General features: G+C 56.0%; 1 protein-coding gene across 2 annotated transcripts in view; it reads right to left on the bottom strand.

The window, feature by feature from the left end:
• The window catches only part of PACSIN1 (protein kinase C and casein kinase substrate in neurons 1), a 63,216-nt gene extending 48,255 nt beyond the window's left edge, over positions 1-14,961 (bottom strand). Inside the window, exons 1-2 of one of the 2 annotated variants that reach the window (XM_059701927.1) lie at positions 14,946-14,961; positions 14,467-14,587 (exon numbers count right to left, since the gene is read on the bottom strand). The gene's annotated coding sequence lies outside the window, so the exon portion shown is untranslated. Of the gene's footprint in view, positions 1-14,466; positions 14,877-14,945 lie in introns of those variants that run through there. The other variant, XM_059701926.1, reaches the window with a different exon arrangement.
• Positions 14,962-15,272: the final 311 nt, after the last annotated feature.

Below are 15,272 nucleotides of genomic sequence, written 5' to 3' on the forward strand. Positions count from 1 at the left end.
GCAAAACTGAGCAGAAAACACAGAGGATTCCCACATCCCCGCACCCCTGCCTCCCCTACCATCAACTTCCCACAGCAGAGTTCTACATTTGCTAGAATCGATGAACCAGGCGGGTGGGTGGGACGAGATCAACCAAAGGACTTGTATGCATATATGCATAACCCATGGACACAGACAACAGGGCGGTGAAGGCCTGGGGCGGGGCCGGGGGAGGGCTAGAAAGGGATGGCGGGGGGTGGAAGGGGACATATGTAATACTTTCAACAATAAAGATTTTTTAAATAATAATAATAATCGATGAACCAACAAGGGCACCCAAAGCCCATCGATCACATCAGGGTCCACTCTCGGTGTTGTACATGCTATGGACTTTGACAAACATCATAATGCCCTATATCCACCCCCTATAGTGCCGTGCAGAATAGTTATGTTACCCCCAAAGCCCTTGTATGCCATCTATGGGTTCCCCCTCCCTCCCAGGGTCTTTTTATTGTTTCTGCAGTTCTGCCTTTTCCAGAATGTCACAGAGTTGGGACCACACAGTATGAACCCTTTCCAGGCTGCCTCCCTTCACTCATTAACATGCATTGAAGGTGCCCCCTGGCCTTCATGGCTTCACAGCTCATTTCTTTTGAGTGCTGATTAACGGTCATTGTCTGGAAGGACTACCTTCTCCCAGTCACCTATTACAGAACATCTCGGTTGCTTCTAAGTTTGGGCAATTAAATTCTTCGGCATTCACCGCAGGTGGAAGGCGCTGATTAGTCCTGCATAAAGAAAAGTCTTTACCTGGGTGAACCCAGTTGTTTTTTCCAAATGTGACCACTGACAACGAGTCCAAGTATAACCTCCCACCTCCTGGGGCCACAGGGTCTCATCCGAGGAGGACAAGCGCTCTTGGCTGGGACGGCCACGGCTTCTCCCTGAAGGAAGAGGGGCTGAGCGCAAGAAAGCAGAGCGAGGACACTGGGGTGACGGGAATGGCTGGTTTGGGGATGGAGGGTGTGGGCCAGGCTGGGGAGAGCAGCCATGGCAACTGAACTGGGGGCCTGACTCTGGTGCCCACAGCCACATAGCGCAGGCCACCTCCCTCCCGTGCCTCGCGGTGCCACTGTAAGATGACAACCCTCTGCCCAGAGACTCTGAGGCTATGGTGGGTCCTTGGTTGGTTTCTAGAATTGAAAAAGCCTAACGCCTCTAAACCCGGATGAGTCTCTAAAGACGATTCTCCAGTAAATGGGCCCACAGGGAAAAGACCCCACAGGAATGGGGGGGGGGAATATTTGCAAATCATATATCTGATAAGGGTCTGGCATCTGGAATAACTCAACACTAAAAAGGTAAGTTATCCTGTTATAAATAGACACAAGATAGGAAAGGACATTTCTCCAGAAAGATACAAAAGGCCAATCAGCACGTGAGCAGATGCTCAGCACCATTAGTCATCAGGGAAGTGCAAGTCAGACCCACGATGAGGTGTCGCTTCACACCCACTCGGATGGCCATGAGCAAGAAGATGGCAAGAACAAGGGCCGGTGAGGACGAGGAGCACCTGGCACTTCCTTCCTGGTGGGACTGTCACCTGGTGCAGCCCAGAAAACAGTCGGCAGCTCCTCAGGAGGTTAGCATAGAGTTGCCACGTGACCCAGCAATGCCACTCCCAGCACAGACCCAAAAGAAACAAAAACACAAAAACATTTATGTCCATACAAAAACTTGTACTTAAATGCTCAGAGAAATATTGTTCATAATAGCCCCAAGTGGAAACAACTCAAATACCCCTCAATAGATGAGGATCAACAAAGTGTATATAACCACACAATGGAATAGTATTCACTCATAAAAAGGAATGAAGTACTGTTACATGCAATACCACGGATGAACCTTAAAATATTGTGCTGCCCGGCCTGCATGGCTCAGTGGTTGAGCACTGACCTATGAACCAGGAGGTCACAGTTCAATTCCTGGTCAGGGCACGTGCCCGGTTGTAGGCTCATTCCCCAGTGTGGGGTGTGCAGGAGGCAGCCAATCAATGATTTTATCTCATCACTGATGTTTCTATCTCTTTCTCCCTCTCTCTTCCACTCTGAAATCAATAAAAATATATATTTTTTAAAACATTATGCTAAGTGAAAGGAGCCAGTCACAAAAGACTTCTATGAAAAGTCCAACATAGGCAAATGTGTAGAAACAGAAAGTAGAATAATAGTGCCAGGAGGTTGAGGAGGGATGGCGTTGAGGAGTAACTACTACTGGGCATGGAGTTTCCTTTTGGAGTGGTGGGAATGTTCTGGAATTAGATAGAGGTGATGGTTAAAAGTCACTGAATTAAAAACCAAACAAAAAACCATACATTCATCCCTAGCTGGTTTGGCTCAGTGGGTAGAGAGTCAGGCTGTGGACTGAAGGGTCCCGGGTTCGATTCCGGTCAAGGGCATATGCACGGGTTACGGGCTCGATCCTTAGTAGGGAACATGCAGGAGGCAGCCGATCAATGTTTCTCTCTCATATTGATGTTTCTATCTCTCCCTCTCCCTTCCTCTCTGAAATCAATAAAAAAATATATATTTTTTAAAAAACACACATTCAAATAACATATAAAACAATCCACAGTTCCTTAGAGAAAAATGGTGATGGCAGCTCTGAGGGCCTGGAACATCATTCCAGAAAGCAGGCCCATTTCCAAAGACCAGTGCGGTTTTATGAAAAGGGTGCCAGAGTCAACTTGAAGAGGCTCCCCTGGCCAAAGAGGGGAAATCTGAGCCAAGAGTAACACACACAAGGACTGACACATCAATTTTATAAAAATTCATAATGATAAAGAAATAAAAATTTAGCCCATTTGGTGTGGCTCGGTGGTTGAGCGTTGACCTATGAACCAGGAGGTCACAGTTCAATTCCCAGTCAGGGCACATGCCCGGGTTGCAGGCTCGATCCCCAGTGTGGGGTGAGCAGGAGACAGCTGATCAATGATGCTCTCTCAACGTTGATGTTTCATCTTTCTCTCCCTCTCCCTTCCTCTCTGAAATCAATAAAAACGTATTTTTTTTTAAGAAATAAAAATTTAAAAGCCCACAAAATCTACCAATAACCAAATATCTGCCAGAAGGAGAGCATAGGATCCTGCCCACACTGCTGGTGAATGTGGACTGGCACAGCCCCGTGGAAAGCAGGTCTGAAGATGCCCACAGCCCCCGGCCCAGGAGTTCCACTCCCAGGAGACGCCGCGGGAGCGCTGCCTCTGCGGACCCAGGCACGTACAGGAGGATGGTCTGAGCAGGACTTCCCACAGTCGCCACGGCCAGAGACAGCCCTGGTGTCGGTAAGCAGCAGCCTGGAAAGTAAGTCATGGCACAGCCACATATGGGAGCTCTAGGCAGTGCTGGGAAGTGGAAGGGCTGCCGCCAGGAAGAACAGCCTAGGCCAGTGGTCGGCAAACTCATTGGCCAACAGCGCCAAATACCAACAGTACAACGACTGAAATTTCTTGTGAGAGCCAAATTTTTTAAACTTAAACTAGATAGGTAGGTCCACTGTTATTAACTTAATCAGGGTGCTCCTCGGGCTTAGGAAGAGCCACACTCAAGGGGCCAAAGAGCCGCATGTGGCTCGCGGGCCCCAGTTTGCCGACCACGGGCCTAGACACATGACAAAAAGAAAATGTTAACTGAAGAAAAGCCAGACATAAAACAATAATTCTGTTCATTCAATTTCAAAAAGAGGCAGAGCTATTTGGCTTTGGATGCATGTTTTGGTCTTAAAACCAAAACTAAAGCAGCTAGTAACCCTAACTTCTTAGAATGGGGGCTCCCTTCCGGAGAGAGGGCGGCTGTGGGGAGCCCCGGGGTCTTTGGGGGCTGTGGCAAGTCTCTACTTTTTGACCTAGATGGTGGCGACTTGGGTGTCAGCTTTTTATTAGCTTATTAACATGCATACACTGTTTTACACACTTTTATATTTTAAACATGGGAGTAAGACACTCACTTGTCACCTTTGGGGTCGCCAGAGCACAAACTCGTTTCTCTAAAAATTGATAAAGGGAAGGAATGGAGGCTTTGTCCCAGCGTGTGCAGCAAATTTCAGAATAAAGTGGGTAAGGAGGCAGTTCTTCACAGAAATACAACTAACGCAAACGGAATGGTCACATTAGAAAAATCCCCGCCTGGTAAGGAGAAAACTGTGATGGACATCAGACACTAACCCCTCCCCGGCCCTGCACCCCCCCACCCCTCCCTCAACCCCCCACCCCCCAGCCACTGTGGGAGCAGCTGATTCCTGCAGCCTGCACTCCAGCCATCCCCAACCAAGGGGCCAGGCTGTGAGCGGAGTAACCCTCCACGGCCAGGCCAACAGGGAGATGGGCTTATTTGCATGTGCTTCGAATGTTATTTTGTGTCCAAACTTTGCACAAATATCCCCAGAGTTCTGCTAAGGAACACGCAGGCCCCCCTCAGGGCGGCCCCTGGAGTGAATCTCAGGCCTAAAGTTGGGGACAGAGCCCAGGGGTTCAGAGAAGCCTGGGGTGGGGCATTCAGGGGACCCTGGTGGGAGCAGGGGGTCTCTGGGAGCTGGAGCTGATGCAGGCTGGGCACCACCCCATTCTCCGGCCTCACAGACCCCAGCGCCAGGCAGTCCGGAGGGCCCTCCCATCTTTACACCCCTCCAGCGGCAATGCTGTGACTTGGTTTCTCCCTGTGGGGCTCGTCTGGGCCCTGTCAGGTGGGAGTGGTCAGGTGGGAAGGAAGCCTGCTGTGATTTGCTACCCTGCCCCCCGGCCCTGCCCAGGAGCACCCAAGCCAAGCCAGCTTTGCAGCTTACCAGGCCAGCTGAGGGGGGGAGGGGCCATCAAGGCGCAGGCCTAGCTGAGGGTGGCAGAAGGGCCCACCCAGCCAGTCAGAGCCAGTGACCAAAGGACTGGGAAGGGGAGCAGAAGCAGGGGTCTTGGGCCCCGGAGGGTGGGGGAGGCCTCCTTCTGAGGTGCCCCGTCTGGGGCAGGGCCAACTGGGGCAGGTGAGATGGCAGCCGGTCACCCAACACTCAGGGAGCAGGCAGCGGTGGCAGCCAGGTGTCCGATGGAGCTGCTGATAGAGGTGACACCAGATATCCCGCTGCGGGTGGGGCTGGGGGAGGGGAGGCAGGATGGGAAGAGCCAAGTTCAGAACAAGGTTGAATCCCAGCGCGATCACACACTCACTGAGGGACCCTGGCCTGAAGCCGTCCACCCCCTGCTGCCTCAGCTTACCCATCTGAAAATGGGGGCTGTGAAGGTGACCTGAGCTAGCCATCACAAGGAGCCCAGCACAGTGCCCAGCACATAGTAAGTGCTCAACAAACTTCACAGGTTGTTATTATGGAGCTGGGCTCAGCAGGGGTGAGTAGGGTGGTGGAGGGCGAAATGCTGGACAGAGCCACACACTGGAAGCTCCAGGGGGCGAGGACAAAGCCATTCATTCACCACGGAATGGCCAGTGCCCAGTTCAGTAGGGGCTCAGCATTCAATACCTGTTTGTTGAATGAATGCATGAGAGTAACACTACGAGCCAGTAGCCACTAAGACAATTTATCAACCAGTCAGAGGGTCCCCAGTAAGAACCTGAGCTCAAACCCCAGGGCTGCCTCTTCCTGGCTGAGCAGCGCCAGGCAGGTCATTTCACCCCTGAGAATCGCTGCCTCCTCACCTAGCAAATGGGAACGATGGTAATTCATGAGCCCAGAAAATGGGGTGGAAATGCAGGAGGCGCCGTCGGTGTCCCTGCAGAAGATGGGGCACGGCTGCTAATGGCTCACAGCTGGCCCTTGTCCTGAGAAGTGACCCTGGCTTCTGCGTGAGCTGCCTGGGCGGTTATGCCCTCTCCTGGACACGGCCGATGACAGCCTGATGAGGGAGCAAGGGCCGGCTCCTGGCCTGGAGGAAGGACAAGCCGGGGTGCTGGCTCCCACGCTGCGGGCTGAGGCTAGCGCTAGACTTCTGCCAAGACCCCTCCCGTCCCTCCCCCACCTAACAGGTGCCCTGTCTCCCTTCCCTGCACACTCGCCAGCAGTAAACCACCTGCCAGGGGTCCCTGTGCTGGGCCCTGCTTCTAGGGACGCCAAGACAGGAAGTATTTGTAAACTCTGAAGTGAATGCACAAGTATGGTGGTGTTTTGTTGTTGTTTCAGATGTTTTTACTGATTCCAGAGAGGAAGGGAGAGGGAGAGAGAGATAGAAAGATCAGTGATGAGAGAGAATCACTGACCGGCTGCCTCCTACACGCCTCCTACTGGAGATCGAGCCCACAACCCGGGCATGTGGCCTGATGGGGAACCAAATCTGTGACCTCTTGGTTCCTGGGTTGATGTTCAATCACTGAGCCACACCAGCCGGGCTATGGTGGTGTTTTATTTTCCAGGAAATGCTCCTAAAAGAGGAGCAGCTGACAGGCAGCGCTTCCAGAGGAGGAGGAGGCCCACTCTGTGGGCAAGGTCTCGACGCCGCCCGCATGGGGCTCGCGGCGGTGAGGGAGCCTGACAGAAACCAGCAAGCCTGCACCACCCAGGATGCATCCGTGCTCTGAAGGAATCAAGCAGGGCCACTGCGGACGAGACGTGGGAAGGGCTCTCTGAGGAGGATGCGGGCAGAGATGTGAACACCATAAGCCAGGCAGGCCCCTGAGGCCAGGCACGGGAACAGCAGTGCAAAGGCCCGGGAGCAGAGGAATATGTGACACATCCAAGAAATGGCCAGGGGCCCAGTGAGGGTGGAGTGGAGTGAGATGAGGTCAGAGGGATTGGGCAGCCAGATCACACAGGTCCTTGCAGGTGGCTGTAGGACTTTCTATAGGACTTTGGGCTCTATCCTATCTAATAAAAGAGTAATATGCAAATTAACCATCACTTCACAATGAAGATGGAGGCGCCCACAACCAATAAGGGGGGAATATGCAAATTGACACGATAAAGATGGCAGCGCCAGCCAGAGCCAGGGAGCCAAGCCAGCAGGAGAGCGGGTACAGGAGGCTTGGCTTCCTTGGTCGCCCCAGCCGGCTCTGTGGCCACCGCCCAGACAAAGCCATAGTGGCAGGGCTGAGGCAGAGGCAGTTAGGGACGATTGGGCCAGGAGGGGAAGGCAGTTGGGGGTGATCAGGCTGGCAGGGGGGCCAGTTGGTGGGGGGCAAGCAGGCTGGTGGGGGGTGTAGTTGGGGGTGAGCAGGTCAGCAGGGGGATGTCAGTTGGGGCCAAGCAAGCTGGTGGGGGGGGCGGGGCAGAAGGGGGCAAGTAGGCCAGCAGGGGGAGCAGTTGGGGCAAGCAGGCTGGCAGGCAGAGTGGTTAGGGGTGATCAGGCAGGCAGGCAGGTGAGTGGTTAGGAGCCAGTGGTCCCGGATTATGAGAGGGATGTCCGACTGCCGGTTTGGAGTCGGGCCTAAACTGGCAGTTGGACATCCCCCAAGGGGTCCCAGATTGGAGAGGGTGCAGGCCGGGCTGAAGGACACCCCCTCCCACGCACGAATTTTGTGCACCGGGCCACTAGTTCCAAATAAGAAGATACTGGAGTTTTGAGCAGAGGAAGGACGTACTCTGATTTAGACTTTGAAAGGCTCTCTTTGGCAAGGAGTGGGGCGGGGGCCCAGGTAGAGGCTGCAACAGCCCAGGCCGGGGCGGTGGTGAGTGTCACACGCTGGGAGAGCCGGGGGGACTTGCTGGTGACTGCACGAGGGGTCAGGAGGCAGAGGAACCTAACTAGCAATTTACAGAGGGGACGGAGGAGCATGTCAAACTACACCGAGGGATGCAATCAACAAATTCCAGACCTGGGAGATTCTACGTGACAAACATCCTGGCTTCTCCGACGGATAAATTGCCGAGGAAAAGAAAAAGACGGCCCTGGTCAGTGTGGCTCAGTGGGTGAGCGGTGTCCCACACACCAAGAGGTCACAGGTTCTCTTCCCGGTCAGGGCGCATGCCCCGGTTGCGGACTCGATCCCTAGTAGGCAGCATGCAGGAGGCAGGTGATCAATGCTGCTCTCTCTCCCTCTCTAAAATCAATTAAAAATATTTTAAAAGAAAAAGAAAAAGATGGACGGGAAATTGGATTAAAAGAGACTAAGACATATCAGCCAATCACAATGTGGGGACCTTATTTGGATATTGATTTGAACAAAGTTAAAAAAATAGACATGTTTGACAACTGGGACTGTGAATGCTGAGTGGGTATTTGATGACAGAAAGCAAAGGCTACTTCTTAGTGTAATAACGGTACTGACTGTAGTAGGAAAAACCTTTATCTTGATGTATTTCTGATGAAATGATGGCTGGGATTTGGTTTGAATTATGGGAAGGGGAGGGTAGAAATGAAACAAGACTGGCCCTGAGTCGGTAACAGTTTAAGGTGACTGTGGGTACATAGGGATGCACTCTTCTAGTCTCTCGACATTTATAAAGGCTTAACATTGTCCACAATAAAAAGTTAAAAAGTAAAGGACAAAAGAAGAAGCTGAGTCCAAGGGAAGGCACTGACTGGCCAAGGACCCTCTGTGAGGCAGGGCCAGGATGCTCCCTGGGCCTCCCCGCCCCAGCCCCTGCTCCTGCCCGGCCTCAGCTGTCTTCTCTGGAGGCTGGTCAAGGCCGGACCCAGAGGCAAGGACAGCTCGTGTGGCCCTGGGGAAGGCCCTGGGGCTGGTGGGGAGGGGAGGAAGGGAGACGAAGGCTGCAAGACGCTGGGCCTCTGCCAGGCCCTGCGAGGAGCAGGGAGAGCCCCAGGCCACCTGCACAGCAATCCAAGGAGTCAGGTCTAAAACATCCGGCATTGCCCCCTGCACCCCCAGCCTCATTTCCACTTCCCCGGCTCCGGCACCCATTTCCTCCCCGCCCCTACGCCACCGCTCACATCCCAGCCTCCACACCTTCGTCCCTGCTGTCACTCCACCACACTGTCCTTCCCGGCCCGCCTCCTGCAGAAGGCCTCCCAAGACCAACCAGCCCAGTCAGGGTCAGCCTGCCTGCCCGCTGAACCAGAGACCCTCTCCATCCTCGCGAGCAGGGCCAGGCACAGCGGGTAGGGCACAGCTTCCGGGTCCAGACTGCGGGCTGTGACCCCTGCCTCAGCCACCTACATGCTGTGTGACCACAGGCAGGTCCCTCGCCCTGTTTCCACGTCTAAAGCACAGGGCTAACCCTGTGAGCCACTGAGGAGATGAAGGAGGTTGTAAGTATGGATACACGAACAGTGCCTGGCATGCGTCGGTGGACCTCAGGCCCCGCAGGCCCCCTGGCACCGCCTCCAGGGCCTGCCTCCCTCCCTTAAGCCCCCACAGGACACCCCAATGTCACACACAGCGTGGGTGCTCAGTCACCACTTTCTTGGATGCCCGGCTTCTGCGATGCTCCTTCTGCAGCCCTCCTGGTACCCAGACTTACCTTGTCCCCTCCCCCAGCCCAGCAGGCCCCATCCACCCCAGGACTGGGAAGAGGCGGAAGGAGAGACCAGAAACCAGCCACAAACAAAAATTCTTTGAACCCAAGTGGCAGCCTCTGACGCAAAGCCAGATTAGAGGGATGCAATTTAAATGCTCTTTTTTTTTTTTTTTTTTTTTTAGATTTCTCAGAAAAATCTCAGGTATCAGCAAGTATAATTTTAATTGTGGTTTTTATGAGGAATGATGTTTGTTGTATAAAATGCAAACAGCACAGGATGCTGAACAACAGAGGAAACACCCCCTCTTGCCTGCACTTGGCTTCCCAATACCTGCCCCAGAGGCCAGCTCTGTTGAGAAAGAAAGAGAGAGAGAGAGAGAGAGAGAGAGAGAGAGAGAGAGAGAGAGAGAGAGAGAGAGAATGTGCCCTGACTGCAAATCAAACCGGCAACCTTTCGGTGCACAGGACAACACTGAGCCAGCGGAGACACTCGGCGGGGCTAGGTAAACGTGTATTTTTAAGCGGGATCATACCACATCCTGCTCTACCAGTCACTTGCTTTAACTAGACGACATGCTCTGCCTGACATGCTCTGCCCGTCCTCGGCTCGCGGTGTCCCCAGCACCTGAAGCGGAACTGCCAGGTCAAAACCTTAATGGCTGTTGACAGAAAGGTAGAGCTGGCGCGTCCTCCCAGGCTGGTGTGAGGCCCAGGCCCGCCCCGGGGCCACGCAGGGCTGTATTATGACGGTGGCTTTTATTTCTCGAATGGATTAACCTTATTTAGTGACTCCACCCTGGGTCACCGAATCTCCTTTTGTCCCTCCTGAATAAGAGGATATAGCATTATTACTTCAGAGCAGCACTCGGTAACCAAAAGCCACAAATGGGGAGCTACCTCTCCACAGTAAACAGTTACAGATGCAAACGTTGAAACGTCTCATTAATTTCTAAAAAGGGACATGTTTTTCTTAACTGTCAAATTCAAACCAGCATCCATTGACCCCTCCCTGATACAAAAGAAGAGCAAATTAGGAGCCCTGCCCTGCCTTCCTCTCTCTACTCCTCCCCATCCCCGTCTAGGGGGCCACATTTAGCCAATAAAGCCACAGGGCACCCAGTTACGTTGGCTCAGAGAGGCCACAGGTGAACTTTAGCGCAAGTATGTCCCCAGTCGGGTGGTGACGCTGTCTGTTGCCCCAGCTGCTGGGTGTGCTGTGAGCACACCACCCTCAGCTGGCAGCCTCTCAGGGCCACTGCTGCTGCGAGCCACCGGCCAAGGGCACAGCCAGTGCCCCTGATGCTGAGGCCTCCAGGCTCACCGTTCCAAGCGCATTCCTCTCTAGCCCCACAGCACCCCGGGCTCCCTGAGGCCTCCTGTTGGGCCAGCACCCGAGGCCTACTTGTCCCTCTGCCCATCCTGCCTCCTTCCTCTGCCGTCCACAGGCGAGGCTCCAGGGACTCCGCGCCCCCTGCCCCCCCTGCCCCCCCGCCCTCCCCCCCCAGGCCACTGGGCTGGAGGGCAGCAGCACCGAGCCCACAGTGGGCGGGGCCAGGGCTAGCTAATGGGTTTTCCTCATTTGGCTTTCCAGCACATCCTAACATTTCCACAACAAGCATGTATCACTTTGGTAATAAGAAAAAATAATAAAAGCTTTTTATTCTTTAAGATAAATCTAAAACCAAAGCCGGCAGCCCTCACCCACCTGCCACCCCCCCTCCCCCATTGCTCCCACTGGCTTCTGCGGGGAGAGCTCCCCCAAATCAGCCAACTTCCCCACCCCAAATGCTCTCCCCTGCACTGCTAGGCCCACAGGCACTTTCACTTCTCCACTGAAGGCTTCTACCACCAGCTTGTCCCTGCTGGGGGCGGTTATATGCAAATCCATGACCCATTCCTCATCTCCTGCCGGGAGAAGAAGAATGCTGTATGAGTCCTAAGACGGGTGAGGAGAGGATGGAACCGACATGCACTCATTACGCAAGTGCAAGTGCCAGCGAGGACCACTCGGTGCCAGGCACTGTGGATGCAGCGAACAGGACACAGACCCTGCCCCCAGGACTTCACAGCCTGGGGGGGCGGGGGGAGGCAACAATCAAAAGTCCCAGAGGATACTATGTGAGGGGAGGGGAGCAGGGCTTGAGGAAAGGGGCTCCCGGCCCAAGTCCAAGCTTTTGGGAGGAAGAGAAGCCTCAGTGACCCCAGGGGGTGAGGGGTATGTAGGGAGGAGGGGGAGTGCTCTAAGGGGGGGGGGCGGTTGGGGGGGGGGGCTGTGCAGAGCCCTGCAGGTGAGGAGGACTTATTTGAGGAACTGAAAAGTTTAGAGCAGCTGGAGGGCAGAGGGCGGGGGAGAAGGGACAGGAAGCCCCGGCGGGGCCACATCAGGGAGTCTGAACTTGATCCTCAGGGCAATGGGGAGCTACTGAAGGATGCAGAGCAGGGGTGTGACAGGCTCAGCCCTGCATCCTGTAAAGATTGCTCTCCTGCTCAATGGGACCCATTGATAATGGCGTTATTATTGATCCGCAACTGGCACAGTCACACTTAATCACGCACATACTACCTACTGCGCAGGGAATTCAGCCATGGAGTACCTGAAGCCGGTATCGCCACAGACAGCGCTCGGTCCACAGCCCTCTTGATCTTTTTATATATATATATAAAATATATTTTTATTGATTTTTGAGAAGAAGGGAGAGGGAGAGATAGAAACATCGATGATGACAGAGAATCACTGATCAGCTGCCTCCTGCACACCCCCGACTGGGGATCAAGGCGGCAACCCGGACATGTGCCCTTGCCTGGAATCGAACCTGGGACCCTTTAGTCCGCAGGCCGACACTCCATCGACTGAGCCAAACCGGCTAGGACAGCCCTCTTGATCTTGAAATAGGAAACACGGCTTAAGGGCATGGACTCCAGAGCCTCGGAGCCTCGGTTCAAGTCCTTGCTCCTCCACTTTCAAACCATGTGACCCTGACCAGATAACCGCTCTGTGCCTGGGTCTGGTTGGTAACATGGGTCTAGCAGTAGCTCTATCACTGGGCTACTGTGAGGACTGAATGAGTTAAACCTGCCCGGGACAGGCCCTGGCACAGGACAAGTGCTACACTAGTGCTAGTTCACGTTAGTTTTCACTGTTACCACTGCGCCCTCCCTCCACTTGCCCCCTCGACCCCCGAAGGCCTCTTTCCTACTCTCGCCATTGCCAGGGGCCGGGACACCAGCGAGGAGGAACCTAGGGGCCCAGGACACGCAGCCGCTCTGGCCTGGGTCTGGGGCCCCCTCCCGCAGGACCTGAGTGTCGCTGGCTCTGCTGCTGACCTTCCTGGCCTCGGTTTCTCCCTCTTTAAGACGAGGACAAGGACGCCTGCAGATGGCTTCCCAGCATCGCTGTCAGCGGAGCAGCAGGCTGGGAGAGCTCTGCTAGCGTCCCGTCCGCCACAGACGTGATGGTGGCAGCCTCTCCTGCCCCGGTTTGCTCCTCACACAACGGAGTCACAGGATTGGCTCAGAGCTCACTCTGAGGATCCCCGAGGCGGAGAGGGCCTGGCTTGGGGCTTCAAGGCTCCCTGGTGCTGACTGGGACTTTCCTGAGGGCTGGGACGGAGAGACAGAGGCCTCTGGTCTGAGCTGAGCACCCCAGAAAGAAAGTGCCAACCCAGGGGCTGAGGAAAGCCCACCTTCACCAGGGCCCGCCGCCAAGCCTGGACGAGGCCAGGGCACGCAAGCCGGGTCTCAAAGTGGCCCTCTGGAGCCTGCAGCGTTGGTCTCCAAGCGCCACGGCTGCCCACTCCTTCCAGGACAGGAAGGGCCTATATGCGCTTGTCTGTTTCTGATGGCTCTTTGGTCCTCGGGGGGTGGAAGGAAAACACAAACCCCCAAGAGAATTTTCCTTCAGGCTGCCAGCTACTTCCCAGGGTTCAAGTTCATTCATTTACTTATTCCACAAACATTGATTGGTGCCAGGGCCTGGTCAGGTGCAGGGCTGATGACAGATGAATCAGACAGGCTCCTACCCTGAAGGTCTAGAGAGCAACAGACGAGACAAGTAGCCAAACCACAAGGCAGACCAGGTGGGGGGAGCCGGGCGGGACCGAGGATCTCACCTGGGGTGTCAAGGAAGCGGCCTGGAGGGGGTGGCCTGTGAGTGGTGAGTCAGTGATGGGAAGGCCAGGCAGGTGAGGGATGGGACCTCCGGAGTCCCTGACAGTGTTTGCACCCGGTGCCACGGCCAGGGCAAGGTGGTTATTTATGGTTAGGCCCCAGAAAAGCGGCCACATGTGTCACTGCACGTGGGCTGCCGGGCAGGGCCGTGGGGGTGGAGTGGGGCAGCTGGGGCTTGAAGCTGGTTCTGGCCAAACTCTGGGGTTGACCACTGTGTCCCCCAAACCCTGATGACCTTTTAATGTTTCGTGGCCTCCTGAAAGCAAGAATAAGGGGGGGGGGGCTGCCAACAGGCAGCAAAAAGCCTGGGGGGAGGGCAGTGCCAGAAGAACCAGGCCTCCGCAGGACCTGCCGGCCATTTAGCCCCCTCCCCTCCCCCCCCTCCCATCCCAGCTGAGCGGAAGGGGCAGAGGACAGGAAAAAACACCTTCAATTGTAAACCAGCCCGGGCAGAGGGCACAGGAGCTGCTGTGCTTCTCCCCAGCCCACTCTGATCCATCCAGGCCTCTGCGCCAAGCTGGCACGGCCCCCCTCCCCTCCCCCCGCCCCGCTGGTACCAGAATGCCCCAGGGCCAGAGACTCGCAGCCCAGGGCCCGGGTCCCAGCTCACCAAGGAACCGACTTCCTGCGTGTTCCTGTGGGTAAGGACCGCGCCGCAAGCTCCGTCTCTCTGGGGGCCCGCAGCAGGGGCACCCTGGCACTGCCTGGGGATGCCTGCGACCCCCCGCGCTTGCAGAGCACCCCGGGCCGCTCGCTCACCTCTCTCCAGGTAACTGCCCAAGCCCTCATCCCCACCCCCACCCCCACCCCGCGCTCTCGCCCCAAGACACCAGTCCCGGCGCCCACCGCCAACACGCACTTCCTAACTGGACCCCCTCCCCACCTTCTAACCGAGGGCCAGACCCCTACCTGGGGCAGGAGGCCCAGCACCAACGACGGCGCCACGGCGTCTGGGGCCTGGCCTCAAGCCCGGACGACTTCCCGGGGGAAGAGGCTGCTGCGCCGCCGCCGCGTCTCGGGATCTGCGGGGCTGCGGGAAGGAGGAAGGTCAGAGCCGACGGGGTGGGGGGGGCGGAGGAGGCGGGCGCCGATGCGCAGATTAGAGAGGCGCGGAGCGAGCCAATGGCGGGCGCGCAGGGCGGCGGTGCCGGCGCAGGTGGAGGGGCCCGGCTGCTGAGGAGGCAGCAAGCGGCTTAGCGGGCCCCTGGGAGCCCCCAGCGGCCCCAGCTCCCCGGCCGGCGCCCTCCTCCAGGGGCCCCCCGCCCGGGCAGAGGGGCTCCGTGGCGCCGGGTGCAGGGAGCAGCTCCCCTGCTCGCTCCTCTGCCGCTCCTGCAGGCACGCAGGGCGCCAGGGGCGTCGCTCCCCTCCCCTCTCTGCCTTCTCCCCACCTCCTTGGACTTCTCTCCATCCCTATCCGCCTGTCGGTGTCTGGTTTCTCCTAATCCTGCGTCTGGTACATGGGTGTGTGTGTGTGTGTGTGTGTGTGTGTGTGTGTGTGTTCGCGCCCGTGCGCGCGCGCGCCCTCCGGAGTGAGGGCCCCTTCTCCCCATCACCCCACCCATAACCCTCCCCCACCCCACCCCCCACCAGTTTCACCCAGAAGTGCCAAATCTCTACCCTCAGGTAGTTCACCGTTGTGACAGAAAACAGGTATTAAACAGACTGAACAGTACATAGAGTATATTTGAGAGTGGGATGCACGAAGTAGGAAAATA

Source organism: Myotis daubentonii, chromosome 6 (assembly GCF_963259705.1).
Source record: "Myotis daubentonii chromosome 6, mMyoDau2.1, whole genome shotgun sequence".
In the NCBI taxonomy this organism is placed as follows: domain Eukaryota; kingdom Metazoa; phylum Chordata; class Mammalia; order Chiroptera; family Vespertilionidae; genus Myotis; species Myotis daubentonii.